The sequence below is a fragment of the Condylura cristata genome, unplaced genomic scaffold (genome assembly GCF_000260355.1).
Source record: "Condylura cristata isolate star-nosed mole 26May11 unplaced genomic scaffold, ConCri1.0 scaffold00032, whole genome shotgun sequence".
NCBI lineage: Eukaryota > Metazoa > Chordata > Mammalia > Eulipotyphla > Talpidae > Condylura > Condylura cristata.
In genome coordinates, this window is record NW_004567133.1 from 17,039,066 (window position 1) to 17,053,786 (window position 14,721).

Below are 14,721 nucleotides of genomic sequence, written 5' to 3' on the forward strand. Positions count from 1 at the left end.
AACACGCTCTGTATGTGGCTTAAGGACTGTGCTTCTTTTCCCCAGAACCATTTCTCCTGTTTACCAGCCTGCAGGCCGCCCGGGATGGCCTCCAGCCCACGCCCCCCAGGGATAGAGTTGATTACCCAGTTCCAAGGTAGTGCTTCTTATTTGCTTTTTATTTGATTTCTATTTTTCACTTTTAAGAGGGTGGGTCAGGAGGGTGGGTCAGCAAGGGGGTCCGAGAGCCCTCTGGGTGCGGAAATAGATTCCCAGATTCTATCATTATTCTAACGCCTTCTCCTTGGGAAGAAGGCCTTGGTGGCCTGGGCTGTCAGCTGAGAGGCTTTAAGGGGAAAGGGAGAGAGAAGCTGAGAAGCTCCTTTGCCTCTGCCCCCATGCCGACTGCTGTTCGTAAGCAAGTCACAGTTCAAATCCAGTTGTCTAAAGTTGATTCAATTCAATAGAGTGAGGCTTCTGGAGCAGTCTGGGTGATCCGACCCCATTATTCTTCCCCAGAAAAGTGGCCACGCCAGGTTTGGAGACTTTTGAACTGTGTCTTCAACACTCAAAATCCAATTTCCCTGCTTTCTTTACTGAAAAACACGGGACTAGAAGGCAGGCTCTGCGGGAGACTGACAGGACATTTTTCTTTCTGTGTTTGTCTCCCCTTTAAGAAAACAGCAAATGCCATTTTTTTAATTGGAACACAGAGTTTAAAGCATTTTCAGCTGATGAATTGCAAAGCACGTGGCTACTAGTTTAGCCGGAGTGACCACTTCATTACCCGGCCTCCTCTGTAAAGCATGTTCCACGTGACTTGGGTCTGTCTCTTCCTGCTGGGATTTTTGCTTTGTTTTCGCAGTTTCGTTAATACTGCACAGGGCAAAGGTGCGGGGCCGGCTGGGCCACCGGCCCGTCTTGGTCTCGGGTCCCCTGACTCTGACCCTTGGTGATACCACTGGACTCCTCCAGCTAAAACCCTCACTTCCTCCCGATTCCCTTCACTGATTCCCTTCTTTCTGCATTTCACCTGGTGTCTTAGGTTCTGTTCTGGATTTTCTTGTGGATTTTCTTTCATGCGTTTGAATCCCTACCAGTCATCTGTACCCTCTTCTGGACAGACCTTGCCGCTGGGGCAAGCCCATGTCCAGCCGGAGGCCAGCACTCTTGCGCCCCCAGTGTCTGGTAAACAGGCAGTGAGATTCGGTGCCTCTGTGTAAAGATGAGGAGCCATGTGTCCTCACCGCTAGTGGGCTGGGCGGCTCTGTGGGGGTGGGATGGTCTGGATCTCCCGCGTCTGAATGTGAACTGGCAAAGTTCCTGCACCTAATGTGATTAGTGGAATAGGCCATCCTTGTTCATTCCCTTCTCCCTGTAGAAGCGGCATCAGTTACAGCTTTATTTACCTTCCAGAAAAACAAATGGCAGACAACTTGGCACCTTCGAGTAACATGGCAGGAACCTGACTCATTGTTCACATTTCTGGAGGGTCTTTCAGGCGCAGATGACAGAAAACATGATGGGTGGGGTGGGTGGGTCATCGTTAAGGAACTGGATCAAGAGGAACTCTTGAGGCACAGCACCAAAGTTCAATGGTGTTTCTTGACTTCCAGGATACTCTGGAATCTACAGGAAGTCATCTCCATGTCAGTCATCCTAATACGCCCCCCCCGCCCCACCCCGCCCCACACACAGATGTGGCAGAGATGATTTTCACACACATGTGGATCTGAGCCCTAGGCCTGAGGGACTGACCTAAGCAGCTTGTCCTGGGGACTCTCTTTCATGCTCTTTTCAATCAATTTACTTTTCTCTTTCTGCTCTAAGTTACTGCTGGCTTTAGCCCAGGACCTTCATTTCTCACAGGGTTAGTGTCTGCTCGAATCTATCTTCTTCAAGTCAAGATCTCATCCGACACTTGCCCTCTGCTTTACCAGACCTAGACCAGTATTTGTATTTTCCTCCTGAGGATGGAAGTGATACTTATATAAAGGAAAATGAACCATCTAGAGAGAGGGCAATCAGTAGTCAATAGAACAACCACACTTATGCAGCTAATGCCTGTCTCCATCCAAAACCCCAAGAAGAAACTGCGCAGCCATCAGGCACTTTCTCTCCCACTCCCCGTCTTCTCAGCTTCTATCTCTAGGGTCCTATTCTGGGTATTTCATGTCATGGAGTCATAATGGCTTGTGACCTTTGGTGTCTGACTTCAAGGTTTCCAAGCTTCTTCTATGTAGCGTGTATCATCAGTACCTCATTCAGTTTTGTGCCCAAATCATACCCCATAGTGTGCCGAGGTCCCCTTCATTGGTTCACCTACTGACGACAATTTCACAGAATACAGCTATGGACACTCATGTGTTGTGTTCATTTGAGCACCTATTTTCAGTTCCTTTGATGGTCAATTATGCAATGCAATAGCCGGGTCCTGTGATAACTCCCTGTTACAAGTGAGAAACTGCTCCAATGTTTCCATTGCATTGTGCATTCTCCTCCCCACTGGCAACAAACAAGCTTCCAGTTTCTCCACCTCCTCTCATCAACACTTGTTACTTTCCATTTGTGTCTGTTTTGCTCTTTAAATTAGAACTATATTAGTTCCTTGGGGTTGACATCACAAGTATCGTAAGTAGAGAAGTTTATGACAGGATCACTCTCTTTTCTTGTAAAAACCTGCACGTTTTGCCCATTCTAGGATAGGATCATCTTTAAAGTCTCGTTAGGGGATTCAAGTCTACACCCCAAAGACCACAAAGTTGTCCTGTCCTTGAAGTTATACAGATATTACATGCATGAGCGCGTGCACACACACACACACACACACACACAAGCTTGTGGTAGGATTTTCTCTTGGAGACAAGATTGCCTATTGTGGCATTTCCACCTGGGCCACTGGGATAGTAACCCCCTCAGGACCGAGGGTGGGTAACTGGGCATGATGATGCTCAGGCGGACTGTCTGGCATAACTTCAGTTATGCTGTATATATATTATCATCTCTCCCCCGCCCCGTGCCTTACATAAAACTGAGAAGTACTTAGTATTGAAGTCTTCATGATCAAATCAAAATATAATTCTCTGGACCTGAGCTGAAGTCCCAGCTGTACGTAGCCTCTCCCTCTCTTTTTAAGGGACATCTTGAACTGTTCTCTGAGCTTGCAGTATTCCTTCCCCATGGGCCTCAGGAGCCAGAGTTCCTTTGGAAGCTGTTTCCATAGGGTTGGTTAGGAGACAGAATTCACATCAGTTATCTTAACAGATAGAATTTAATAGAAAGAATTATTAACTAGATATTGAACTAAAAGAGGCAGAGACCCTCAGATATCACAGGTGGGAGGGAGCCCCACCTAAGGCTGCAGGAACAAAGGAAAGAGGCTGGGATTATTAAAATTTAAAGATGTAGAGGCAGCGCCCAGGAGCTGAGTCTGGGCCCCTGAAGGGGCTGTTTCATTGGGTGCGTGGTCTGTGGACTCAGGAGGGGGCAGGGCTGTTATCTGGGGGGGGGCACTGGCCATCTGCCCCCCTCCCCAGGGTAAATTGAGGCCTGTCCTGTGGGTTTGGGAGAAAACAAAAACTGGAATCAGTGTTGGCATCCAGTCAACTGGCCCCCTGTACCAGCTGGGTGATGTAGACGCAGACTGAGAGGGCAGAGAAGGTCAGGGTCACCTGGCTGGGAGACGCATCCCGGTCTGTCCCTTTCTTCCTCCTCCAACTCAGCCAACTCCCTTGGGACCACCATTTGCAGATCCTAACGGGAGACACTTGGCAAAGCAGAAATGTGCTTTGCTCAGCCTGAGCACCACAAAGCAGAATCCAAAGAGGTACAAGTGAAGCCAAGCTGGGGCAGCGTATTGACTGGCACAGAAGGTCCCCTCCCCCAGGGCCTCCCTGTGAGGTTCCTGCCTTTGGCTGCAGCCACACCTGCTTTCTGTTAATAATCTCTGCATTTCTCTGTCTTTAAACAATGAGTTTCTTGAGAGCAAGATTATATTTTATTTATTTTGTGCCCTCAGATTCTCCAGTGTCTGTCTCGTAACAGATAATCACTAGACATTTGTTGAATGACTGCGTGAGTGGATGGTTGGATGGATGGATGGATGGATGGATGGATGGATGGATGGATGGGTGGATGGATGGATGGATGGATGGATGGATGGATAGAATAAGCAAGAGAGCAGGGAAGCGGAGAGAGTGGCCCTGATCAGACCATTAAAAGGAAGCACTGCAATGCAACGGAGATGAAATTGGCAAATGAGACCCATGGCAACACTATTGGCTATCTTGGATTTGGCCTTTTACTCAGTTGGGTTTTTATACATTGTGCTTTTCTTGAAGGCTCTCAGGCGAAGGACATAAAGGTGCACAGGGAAGTTCACTGTGAGCAGGAGGGTCATCAGATACCTGCTAGGACAAGGGGTCAAAGAGAATGACCACCAACGGGGAAACACATTTCCAGGACAGGGGCAAGCACAGACCTTCTGTGAAGGTCACAATCCCATCAGCCTAGAGCACAAACCCCTGCCGAGAGGGCTTCCGCCTGGTCCCCCAGCTCACTGCTTTAGAGTTAAATCCCCTAAACTCAGCCCAAGAGTCACTCCCTATAGCTTCCCTCCACCTGAAATTCCAGTCAGGACCCAACTGATTAATTCTTAATCATCCAGAAAAACTCAAACCAGTTGTGGCCTCTTCCAGTAATTTTGCTTCCCAAGCTGCTCCTTTTCTTCTGCATGTGCGGCTCCCTATTCTTTTTCCCCAAAGGTAGCCGACCCAGTCCCAGTGATTAAACTGGGATTCTGAGCCCAGATGTGGAGTCTGACGTCAGCTGGGTTTAGTTCTCAGCTTGGCCTCAGTTTCCTCATTTGCAGAATTGTTACAGTGGCGCCCTGCATAAATGGTTTGTCTGTGAAGGTCACAACCAAGAGGCATTTGAATTGCTTGGGACATTGGCTTGCTTAGACAGAAGCTGCCAGCATCATTAGTGCTATTAACATGCAGAATTGGAATCTGTTCTTTACTTGAAATCTCCCTTACTAAGACCTGGCAGGGAGTTCAACTTAGAGTTGTCTTCATTGTCTCGTACATAGTAGATGTAGCCAATGCCTTCATGTTTCTTCCTCTGGCTCTGGGTCTCTGGTCTTAAAAGACCACTGGGCCGCATTGGGTTCATATGGATAATCAGGGTCATCTCCTAGTGCAAGGCATTTTAGTGTAATTACAAAATTTTAGTGTATGGCAACTGTCCCTTTGGCCATAGATGGGGACTGTGCACAGGGATCCAGTGATTCTGGTACAGCCATCTTTGGGTCAAGGGAAGATGGGAGAAAGGTATCAGTTAGTCTCCCACGGGCATCATTTACTTCCATGTCATCACCATGTCTAGGGTATTGCAGTGTGAGAAATATCTGTAGATATCGCTTTCAAGATTTCCCTTCTAACAGGCTTCTTCTCTATGCCTGTCAGCAGCTCCCAAACTTACCACCACCACCCCTTCCAATGCAACTCCTGGAAAGATGCTTAATTCCTATTTCATTTCCCTTTGAAAATCCTTGGAGAAAGATTCCAATGAGTCTTAATTGGTTCAAGCCTGTGAACTAACCAACTGTACGTAGGAGTGATTGTTTATGACAGTCCACCAACCTGATTAAAGTCAGAATAAAAGTAGCCTCACAAATACTAAGAGTACTCTTAGTGCAAAAAGGGTTATCTTCAGACAAGTAGTTAGTCCCTACCATCTGTAAAGATGATGCAGGAGACTGAGGGTGGGGGGCGAGGGGTTGTACCTACCTAGAAGATATCACTACAATCTTCTAATTTGAGCCTATTATACTTTGTATTTCCCAATGATTGATCACTTTGGCCTAAAAATAGATGGTTGCACATTATGGTTCTGGTCACAATTTTTTTTTTAAAGATTTATTTATGTACAGGCCAGAGGTGCAGGGGAGGTGAGATGTCTCACCAGAGACAGAGTGGGGAGCAGAACAGGCTGACTGATGAAGTACACTGCTGAGGGGTGCAGCGGGCGAGACAGGAGAGGTCTGCTGCACCCTATGGGTCACCTCTGGGGTGAGGATCAAACTCATACTGAAGTGGCTTTAGCTTCTTAGTGCTGTGTTTTAACCCGCTGTGCCACCAGGGAGGGCCCCTGGTTACAGTTATTTTTAACCCAATCAAACCCAATAACTTCTCTTACTAGAAATGTCAAACTTCTCTTCTATAATCCTTAATTGAAATTCATTGAAATGTGCACCATATATATATCATATGTTATATATATATATATATATATATATATGTATATATATGCATATTTTTATATATGCACATTTTGGGAATAAGTGCTCAAGATACAAAATAGAAGAAATCTATAATAGAATAATTTGTATTTCAATGGTTCAATTACCTTGCACAACTGCAATATGAAATAGTAACATTCCAAAATACCACCCCATTAAAATTCACTTCTCTTACTACATAAATGCTCTACACTACTGTACAACTAATTTTGAGCCTTACCCATCTAAGAACTTTCCTGTCAGCTCATTGTTTTCATCCTTTATGACACTCCTGCCCGGAGCTACCTTGTTCAGTCATTGATTGACTGTTAACTGGTTCTTTTCTATACTTGAACATGAGCTCCATCATATTGGGGATTCCATCTGTCTTGTCCAGTGTTCAGCAGCTGGTCATTGTAGCCCACTATATCAAACAAATAAACTATGAATTTTCCTTTTGGCAGACCAAAGCACTTTGGAGCTGAAAGACCCTTCCTGTTGATCTGGTGTGATGACCAAGACCAAGAAGGAGTAGACTGAGTTGCCCATGGCTATAGAGCTAGTGAGTGCATGGGCTCCGCTCTCCTCACTCCCCACCCAGAGCTGCCCTGCAGTCATCCTGCATGAGAGGCTTAAATTTGTCCTATTTCAGTCAAAGAGTGACATTTTCATTTAATGACAGTGATACTTCTATCTGTAATGGGATTTAAACATGTTAATTCCTTATGAAGATGGGAAATACTTAGTACCTCCTAGTTGGTATGTGACAACTTCCACTTTTTTCTCACTTTTAATATCAGCCTCCCACATCTGTCCCATATAACCTAAGACTGCACATTCTGTTGCTAAAGTTGCACTTTCTCAATAGTAATTAACTGATACATCAAGTGTTTTCTTTTCTTTTCTTTTTTTTTTTTTTGATCAGCGTTCCAGAAAAGAAATTTCTCGTTGAGAAGAAAGCCAGGATATACTTTACAGATGGCACGAAAAAGAAAGTAGTGTCAGAGAATATAAACTGCTGAAAATAGCATGTGCCAAGGGCTACTTTGCACTATTAGTTTATGAATTTTGCCAGCTCAGTTATGTTTTAACCGTCACATACCATTTGGTGTTTTAGCTTGTTTATTCCATTCAGAGAGATGTTGCATCTTAGCATACAAAGCAATATTTAACAGCGGTTGGGTCTGCTTAGATTTAGAAGTGAGCTTAGAGAGCAGTTTATATTTGCTTTTGATTTCTCTATGTGAGAGGAATGCAATGATTACTTCCAGCAACTTTGAAGTCATATTTTAAAAACCAGTGAAATACAAGTGAAAAAGAACACAGGTGCATTTAAGAAAAACAAGAGCAAGAGAGAGTCAATGATTTGTCTCTAGAAGTCAGTGACCCATTTACAATTTTACTTCAAGCTCAGAAATAAAGCCTGAAAATTCACCCCAAACCAATGTGGATATGAGTTAGTAAAGGAACTATTTCAAGTATAGTTTAAGATTGGGTCTTAGGAAGTCAAATACTGGTGTCTTCATGATCCGATTGTATTCACCAGGTCTTACAAATACCTGGACTCCTTTTTTTGCTTTGAAATAGTGAATTCTTTTACTGGGATATAGCACCACACTCCATCCTCTTCCCTATATGATGAGGGAATCCAATGACTTTAATAACGGATTATTTCCTAGCACTGAATGATCATTTGGCATCTGAAAAAGAATTATAAGCCTGACTCACCACTTAAGCTGAAAGGAATTTTAAATTGTTATTTGGGATAGGTAGAGGGGACATTAACTGTCCAGTAGTCCAAACCTACCTTCAGGAACCCGTGTCACGTGTAGTGTGACCTGTCCAAGGTCCTGAAAGAAACTCGTGGTAGTCTTAAATTGGAAATTGGTGTAGAGCTTAAATTGATGCTTTCCACTTATTAGCATCACTTATTTGAACAACTTACTAACCTCTTTATGAGCCAGTCTCATCATCTGTAAAATGAAGGTAGTTGAGGCTGTGCTTACCTCACAGAGTTGGCGGGGAGGACTTAGCCTTTAAAGCTCCCCTTGTGGTCTTGTACACATATAACATACTTGATAAACAGTCAATGTTATTTATTCATAGCCTTTATTTCCATCATCACCCTGATTTTATTTCTGTGAAATACCATGTTTAGTGTTGCCCTGGCTGCCAACAAATCATATCTGACGTCTGAAGCACAGAGGAATCCTAACCAGGAAATAGACTGAAAACTGAATCAGTTGTCTCTACTACATTAAAATATAGCCAACATTTACTTCTTTATTTAGGCATTATGCATGCAGAATGTGAGTTTAATCCTTTAATAACTAGACAGATTTTTTTCATGACAAGTATTTGGTTCATGGTTTTAAGAATTCAGGGCAGCAGCACTTCTTATCCTATGGACCCAACTCTTTTTTTTTTTATATATAATTATAAGAATCTTCAGTGGAGAACCTAGTCTCTTGGCTGCTGTGGACTGAATTATAAAAATTAAACGTGGATTTTATTAAAATTTCTAGTGGTGCAATTGAGAAAGTAGACCCCTGTGGGGACTATCAAATACACGGTGATGTGATAAAGACATCATTTAAGGTCAGATCTTCATATAAGGAGACACACAGCCAATCCAACCATTGTTTGCCATTGCTCTGGGTCTAGTTTTGTCACAAAGTTGGAAGATTTGTTAGATTTTGGCCAGAGAATCAGGACAGGAAGGTGACACCTAACTATTCTCACTACAGAGGTAGGTTGTTAGTAAATTTGTGTGAAGTTTCTGGATGTGGGTGATATCAATGGAACCAGCAGAGCAGAAAGTCTAATAAACTCTTAATATGAAAGAGACTTGACCTGTCTTGTTGAATGCCACATCTTTCACACCTAGATGGACACATCTATGTTCAATTAATAAGCTGTGAATGAGCCAAATAAATTTGCTTTTCATCTATATGTAACCAGACAATTGGCACACATTCTTGCATCTAATCCTGTGATCAAGTGGCTGTGAGAGGGAAACTGAGGCTCAGAGCATTACTTTCCCGTGATAAATCAGTTGGAAAGTAATAAGTAAGCAGTTAAAATGCACATCTCAATGCACACACAGTCTGTACTTCTTTATAGACACACTTGTCCCAACTATATTGCTATAGTGACAGAAATTCAACTCAGCACAAAGATGAACTTCAGAGCAGAGACTGTTTGAGAAAACAGTGAGAGCCATATCACAGGATCTGTGCTCCAGAGAGTGTTTTGAAAGGGAGCTTTCAAGCACTGGAGTAGATAGAGGTGTGGACGGGAGGGTTTTTGATGCCTCTTCGGACTGTGACACATCAATTGCTCATTCGTTCATTCATATATACATACATCTTTAAACCTCCTTTTGATAAGCATCCTCAATTAAAAATGATCTCAGACATTAAGGACCAGAAGAAATTGGCTTTCTCCTTAAACAGCTGAATTGGTTTTACCCAGTGACTGGCTTAAATCATGAGCTGACTGTGTGTGTGTGTGTGTGTATTGATGTCTTCTCAGTTCAGGACAAAATTTACAGTCCATTTCTGAAAAGTGGTTCAGCTACATAGTTGGAGATAAATTGTTAATCAGTCAGTACAGTTCTTCTATTTCATATACATTTCATCTCCATTTTCCCCTGTTGTGTTTCTGTATATATTTGTGACCTATATTTTAGTGAAAGTGATGCAAATGTGTATGTGTCTTTGTGCAAGTGTGATTCTACAAAAAATACCTGCATGGTTCTCTTTGCTATTCAATCTTGAGCCTTTGAACTTCAGCCAGTGCAAAGGAATAGAAATATTGCTGGCACTAACTTCAATCAGAGCCAGCCAAAATAAGCAGGCATGCTGAATGTCTGTTTTCCCCATCCCTGACTCCAGGAACAGCCCATCATCGGATTCTCGCCCAAGCTCACCCTCTCTGGAACAAGGACTATTTCTCTCTTGCAAGCTCCAGGGCCCTAAATATGACTTCCTTGGAGGGGAGGACAGTTTTTGTGTGCCAATGGTAACGGAGGCCCTTGCATCTGTCATGCTGATCCATCCAGAACTCTTGCCAGATCTAGTATGCTGGTCCATTATGTTGACCTGCTAATACTAACATTAGAATGAGCGTGTCTGGAACCAAAGGCTGGAAACCAAATCCATAGCAAGGAGATGCTCAGACCAGCCAAAATGAACCAGGACTTATTCTATTAGGGAGAATATTCCATTTGCTCCAATAATGAGAACTCTATTGAGATTGGTTAATTCAATTCTGCCCATCTTATCAGATTTATTTTTAATGAAACTGAACAATAGTTTCATTTGTTATGTTATTAGTTTTCCCAGTAGAAGCAACGAGACTTTTACACTGAAAGCAAAGCAGACAAGCTTTGCCAATGTCTTTGGCTTATCAGTGATGCATGCCAGTTTGGATGTTACACACTGAAACGCTTCTGGGTCCACTCTGTTGCTCACAGGACTCGGAACTGTGAGACTATCTTTTCTCTCCCCGTAACCTCTATGTGTCGCATCTGATCTTGCCCTTCCCTTGTTAATAAACCTGCCTGGCTCCTGATGGCCATGTCTCCAGCAACTGCTAGCTGAGTGACACTTGCAAAGTGTCTTAACCTCCGTAAGCCCAATTTTTGTTTTATTTTCAAAGTGGTGATAACATAAACCATTCTATTTTCATGCTATGAATTATGGTTACATTGTCATGCTATTAGATATGGTTACATTTAACAAATATGGAATATTTGGCAGGTAATGGGTGCACAATAAATGTTGCCCTTTTATTCTGTGTGGTTCCATCTGCCAGAGTAGGCACTCAGCCTTTGGGGCCAGACTGCCTCTTGGATGTCTGTTTCCTGTGGGCCTAATTTGACTTACTGTAAGCTCATAGTCACGTTGATTGCTGGGGTGCTGGCTCCCCAAATGTTGAGTTCCCATCATCACCCTACTTGACTTTTTTCCTTCTGAAACTTCCTTTATCCTTTCAAGGTTAAGTACAAATATCCTTTCCTTCAAACATCCTTTCCCAGTTAGAATCAGAGAACGCAACTTAACAAATGAAAGACACATTTGTGTACATTTTTGTCTTGTAAATTGCAGTAAAAATCAAAACAGAAGGAAAATCCGCTATTCTGGAATTTCATACTTGATTCCAACTTTAACATTTAGATGGGAGATTTATCTTATCTTCTGGATTCTCACCCTCCCAGGGCAAAAGATTTTTTTTTTTTAAAGATTTATTTATTTGTGCATACAGAACTGGGGTACAGGCCAGAGGCTCAGGGATGGTGAGACGCCTCACCAGAGACAGAGTGGGGAACAGAACAGGCAGATCAACGAAGTACACTGCTGAGGGGAGCAGCGGGCGGTCAGGAGAGGTCTGCCACGCCATGTGGTCACCTCCGGGGCAGGCGGGAATCGAACTCATGCAGAAGCGGCTTTTTAGATTCTCAGTGCTGTGCTTTAACCCGCTGCGCCACCAGGGAGGGCCGCAAAAGATTTCTTGAGTGAAGAAACTCAGGAGAAACCTGCGGAAGATCGGAAGATCGAGGAAAGGTTAAATAGAGGAGGGCAAAGATTAGATAGTGCTTCTGGAGATGGCTGGTTACAGCCGATCCCATGGGGATTTCAGGAGTGTTCTCTGTGCCACTCAGACCTGCTCACCCCACGGAAGTAACCCACTGGTAGACAGCCGCAAGACCCGGACACTTGTGAGCATCACTCCGTGGGGAGGTGTGCATTGACCCCTGGGTAGCTTCAGGTCATGGTTCAGGGAAGGGTACTGATGCAACTGCCCAAAGCTGTAGCCCCTGGGACAGGGGATGCCGACTTGGCAGATGCCAGTGCAACTGCCAATAATATAAGCTCCAGTACCAGGGACAGCGACACACCTGGTGCCTATGGAAGAGGCTTTTGGTCCAGCAATTCAAACCTTTTCAGAAACCACGGCAGCCGCAGGTCAGGTGCCAAGAGATGCTGGAACACAGCTTAGTGACATTGGAGAGTGTAGTCATTTATTATTTCTTAGGAAAAAATAGGATTTTGGCAGAGTTTCTCTGATACCTCATCCCCACCCCCGTTTTCATTTTGAACATGTTTAATTGGAGAATTGTGTAATTAATTGCATGTCTATGGCAATATGGTGTTTACTTACAAAGCACCGAGGGCCATGTCAGCCATTAGCCATTTTCTCTGACGCCTGTCGGAGTGCTAATTACAGAGAGCCGGGAGTGTGGCAGCAAGGCTTCTCCCGGCTGCCCGCTCCCTTGGTCTGGACAAACCCCTTGGCCGTGCAAGCTGGTGCAGCAGCTCAAAGCAGCAATGCCAGGGGTCAGACAAAGACAGTGGCAGTTTTGCACCGTGGTCCAACCACAGTCACCTCCGGGGCACCCCCGCCCCATTGTGTGCCTGGCCCTGGAAATTCTGAGGTGTCAGACAACCTGTGACCCCGTATTCACAGCTGGAAATGCCCTGCTTCCTCGCAGGCCCTGCCAAACAATTATGCAGTGAAATGTTCTAATTGTACTCTGATTTTAATGTTAATACCCATTTCCATAATTCCTCTGGATCTTTATGGGGCCGTTTAATACTCGCCAATGAAGCAAATGAACTAGAAGGAACACTCACAGATGGCTGTGCTTCCCAGGAAGCTGGGCCACCAGGAGGCCCTGCTTTGTTCACAGCTGACGGGGTGGCCAGTGCAGAGCGTGGCCTGGGCGAGCCCAGCTCGCTCCCTGAACGGCCTCCTGGAAACCAGCGCTCCAGGGATGGGGGGACCAAGCGGCCAGTCTTCAGTGCAGGAAAGGTGGGAGCCCCTGGGGGCCTCCTCACCTCCAAGACTGACCCTCTGTGCCCGCCCCCCCCCCCAGGTTCCTCCTACTGCACCAGGTGTTGTTCACATCACCTCACTTTTACTTTTGTTGGGATGCTGTGGGGCCTCCTTCAAGCCCAGAACCTTCCCTCTAGGGCCCTAAGTGCTGAGTAGGCAGGAGCTGAATGAATTGATGGCTTTATCTTCTCATCAGTGGGGGTGGGCCGAGGATGCGAAGATGGAAGTCCCCCCTACGGGGATGTGCCCCTTCTCGCCCCCCACTAATGCCGGGGACTAACCGCCGCAGAGAGTGGGCAGCTGGGTCCCCTGCAGATGGAAGCACCTGGTGTTTCTCTATGCATGTGGGCACCTGTTGGCACCTTCGGGCTCACCAATCACTTTTAGCAGGGGATATCCCGATTGGCAGAAACCCAACTCTATCTGTAATGGGGGGGTCCCCAGGAAAAGGGAGGTTTCAGGTTCCCTGCCCCACTCAAGGGATGGAGGAGCCGAGCAGGGAGAGGAAGCTGGAGAGGAGACTGGGCTAGAAAGGAAGAGGGTCGGCCAGAAGGAGACCCGGGAGCATGTGGAGCAGAGACTCATGAGGACCCTGCTCTGGCCCTGCCTAGCCCGGGATTGGGGGACCCTGCCTGGCCCAGAATTGGGGGACACAGATGTGGGTGAGACCTGGGGGAGGTGACTGTGGCCGTGTATATCTTGATTTTGATTTTGCTCGTTTCCTCCAGGACTTGTCTGTTTCTTCCCCTCTCCTGTGGCCCCTGTGGGTCAACACTGGCTGGACATTTATCCACAAGGGGATGGGTAACTTAGGGTCTTTTCTATATTACACAATTACAATTACTAATTGTATTCAAGTTCCTTTCCATTAAAGGTCATATGTTTTGTCTTGATGCTGTGGATGGCAGAACCTCAGTCGGCTTGGGGGTTCCCAAGCCCTGTCACATAGCGAGAGTCAAGTCCAAGGAAGACTGGATTGTTCACGCAGTAGGGGGCAGAAGGCTAGGACATGGAATCCTTTGTATCAACCTTCTGGCTTCCTTTTCCTTCCCTCATCTTGCTTTGTGAGCTCTTGACTGCTGGACCTCTCTCCTTGGTCTGGACCATACTCGCTGCAGCTCTGGGTTCTCACGTAATTTTCAGATGGAAAAGGAAAAGGCTCTTTCCCAGATCCAGCTCACATACCACAGGAATAAGGGTTTGCGCCGCGCATCCACCTCTCTGCTGTCACAGTCAGGTATGAAGCCTTCTGTTGGCCAGTTTGGGTGGATGGCTGCCCCTGTGGGCAGGCGGAGCATCTGCAGCTCCTGTTTGATCCCCGCCAGGCCAGAGCCTTCCCATCCGAGAGGGGGAGATGGGTGGACACAGTCGCCGGGGATTGTTACAGCCACCACTGCAGCATCCTTCTGGTTATCATCTACTTTTTCATTCACTTGTTTAATCACTGACTCTTCCATCAGGCTGAAAGCTGGTCACTCACCATAGCAGGCCAGCTGTGTCAAAGGGACCGTGCAATGTAGTGGTGTTTCCAGATCTCTCAAGACACTGATCCTTAGAATAAGAGGATGCCAAGAAACTTTTGGTGGCCTTCCCTCCCTCCCTCCCTTCCTACCTCCTTCCCT

At 45.5% G+C, this 14,721-nt stretch overlaps 1 long non-coding RNA gene across 1 annotated transcript in view; it reads left to right on the top strand.

The window, feature by feature from the left end:
- LOC105854258 overlaps positions 1 to 14,721 on the top strand; it is a 25,478-nt gene that overhangs the window by 685 nt on the left and 10,072 nt on the right. Inside the window, exon 2 of the long non-coding RNA XR_001145955.1 lies at positions 46 to 136. This is a non-coding gene — a long non-coding RNA (uncharacterized LOC105854258). The remainder of the gene's footprint in view (positions 1 to 45; positions 137 to 14,721) is intronic.